We start from the raw sequence: 2,883 nt of genomic DNA, 5'->3' as shown, positions 1-2,883 counted from the left end.
AGATGTCTCCATCGCCAAGCTTGATGGCCAGAGCTTGATCCTGAGACCCATGGGGTGGAAGGAAAGAACCCATTTCTGCAAGTTACCCTCTGAGCTTCATACTTTTGGTATGCTGTGCGTGGCTACACACACACACACACACACACACACACACACACACACTGCTTTAAAATATTTTTTTAAGATTTATTTATTATTATATGAGTACACTGTAGCTGTCCTCAGACACACCAGGAGAAGGTATCAGATCTCATTCTGGATGGTTGTGAGCCACCATGTGGTTGCTGGGATTTGAACTCATGACCTCTGGAAGAGCAGTTAGTGCTCTTAACCACTGAGCCATCTCACCAGCCGCTTAAAATATTTTTCTAATTAAAAATGTTCAAGTTTATCCTTGGATACATAGCAGGTTCAAGGCCACCGTGTGTTAGCCAAGACACTGTTTCAAAAGAAAAGACAAGCACCAACTGGAGTGTGGCTCATGCCTTTAATACCAACACTCACAAGGCAGAAGCTAACAGATCTCTGTGAAAAATTCAAGACCAGCCTGATATACACAGAATGTTTCAGGCTAGCTAGTGCTGCCCAGTTAGGCCCTACCTAAAACAAGAAAACAACCAAAAACTCAGTTGAACAACAACATCAAAAGCTCTCTCTAAACCAACAGTTGGAAGCAGTGTGCAGAAGAGATGCTCAAGACCACACTACACAGAGCAAGGCTGTGGAGTGCTGCATTCAGGCACACAGTGCTTAAGCTTTGCTGTCTCCACTCCACACCAAGAAAAGTGCAGGAGAGCCAAAAGGACATAGAGCCAGGACACGGGATGAGCCACAGAGACAATCCACATGAATGCTTGTTCAGCCTCACCCTCCAAAGACAAAGGTGGTACCCTGAAAAGGCCCCTGCAAAGCAGAGAGAAGTGACCAAAGGGCGAGGACGAAAGCTACTGCTGTCAAGGATGGGAAAGTATGGAGCTGCCAGGGTCTGGCTATGCAGCTGAGCTGCGATAGTGGTTGCCTAGCATTCATAAAACCCTGGCTTTGATCCTGAGTTTGAGTTCAGTATCAGGTGAGGCTAGACTTCAACTTGTGAACCTGCTCTTTTCAAAGTGTCATGGTAGGAGGTATGTACCACACTGCCCAGTAGAGCTAGATTTATCTCTTGATGTTCTTTCTTCCTGTCTTTCTTTTTTAATATATGTGCATGTGTGCATGTCATCTGTGTGTAAGACCATGTGGAGCCAGAAAAGAGTGTTTGTTAACTGTCCTTAAGCTGAAATCACAGGCTCTGTGAGTCACCCAACATGGATGCAGGGAACTCAATTGTGGTCTACTGGAAGAGCTGCAAGGGTCCTTACTGTCAGAGCTGTCCCTTTAGCCCCTTGCTGGTGTACTCATCAGACCTGACATCATTAAGCTTAAACGTTTGGCTTCAAGGAGGTGATGCATATGTGTCTACCATAGATTGTTGAGATGTCTTCAGGGTTTATACTTCTGGTAAATTCAAGATGAGGTATATGTTATATATGTAAAGCTGTGGCTATGCATTTCATATACCTCAACAAAATATTTTTTGTTTTCTTAAATCAGTTCTTGGGATGGCATCCTGTTCCTTGTCCAGCTGAGCAAATACTCTAACAGTATGCCATATAAAGTGGGTTTTTAAAAAGAACCATGGAAGGCAGGGATAGTATTTGAACACAGGAAGTGTGCTGCTACTGCCCCAGTACTAACTATTGTGGTACACTTCCTTGACAGGAAAGAGGTTAAAGTCCTGGAAAAGAAAAAAAAAAAAACCTGGGCTGGTGACATGGGCTGGTGAGATGCCTCAGCAGATAAGAACACTAACTGCCCTTCTGAAGGTCCTGAGTTCTGATCCCAGCAACCACATGTTGGCTCACAACCACCCGTAATGAGATCTGATGCCCTCTTCTGGTGTGTCTAAAGACAGCTACAGTGAATTACGCTGGAGTGAGCAGGGCCAGAGCGAGTGGGGCTGGAGCAGGCCATCTGTATAGCTACAGTGTACTCATACACATAAAATAAGATAAATCTTTAAAAAAAAAAAAAGAGCCTATTTGAGGGCTGATGAGATGGCTCAGTGGGTTGTGCAAGAGTATGAACTTAACTTTGTTCCACTAAATATGTGTAAATGCTGGGTGTGGTATGCTTGGAACTCTAACAGACAGGGAGATAGACATGGCAGATTCCAGAGCCTCACTCACCAGCCAGCCTAGCTGAGCAGCAAGCTCCAGGCTCAGTGAGAGGCTTTGTCTCAAGAAAATAAAGAGGGTCTTTATGTATTCTTATGTGTATTATCCCAGAACAATGACCCTCTCATGACGTTCTCCATCACCCCTACCTACATAAGCCCTTCCTCCAGCCTGGTGCTAATGGCTGGTGGCCATAGATACACTTTTCCTGGTAGAAGTGGCTGCCCACATGTGGAAACAACTCAAGTACTTCCCTCAGTGACCATACATTTGGGCCTCAGAGGATGATAATGGTCAGGGCAGTTGAACTCTAACCTGGGCCTTCCAGCTGGCTGAATACAGGCACCCCAAGGCCACAGGGCTGAACACTTGGGTCCTTCTGCCTGAGACTCTAGATCCAACTTGGCCTCCTCTAGGGGCACTGGCTGTATCAGGTATATTCATGTACAGCAACCAGTACATTCCACCTTATGCCCAGTGTTCTTTAGTTGTTGAGCAGAGTTTCTACAAAGACTTCATTCGGATTGTGTGCATGTGGAGTGGTTTCATGTGGACTCTCATGGACTACCCTCATTCCAGCTCTGTCTGCTGTTGGGGAGTTTCCTATTCATAAGATCTCTCTTGTGCCCCACTTCAGGTTCACTTTTTGGTTGGGAATATGATGAATCCA

At 45.3% G+C, this 2,883-nt stretch overlaps 1 protein-coding gene across 1 annotated transcript in view; it reads right to left on the bottom strand.

The window, feature by feature from the left end:
• LOC116104688 (NXPE family member 3-like) overlaps window positions 1-2,883 on the bottom strand; it is a gene marked incomplete at its 3' end in the record, with an annotated part of 54,562 nt that overhangs the window by 30,249 nt on the left and 21,430 nt on the right. The gene's annotated exons all lie outside the window — the stretch shown is intronic.

Source organism: Mastomys coucha, unplaced genomic scaffold (assembly GCF_008632895.1).
Source record: "Mastomys coucha isolate ucsf_1 unplaced genomic scaffold, UCSF_Mcou_1 pScaffold22, whole genome shotgun sequence".
Classification (NCBI taxonomy): Eukaryota; Metazoa; Chordata; class Mammalia; order Rodentia; family Muridae; genus Mastomys; species Mastomys coucha.
The sequence above is the reverse complement of the archived record's forward strand: the minus strand, read 5'-3'. Positions and strand labels throughout refer to the sequence as shown.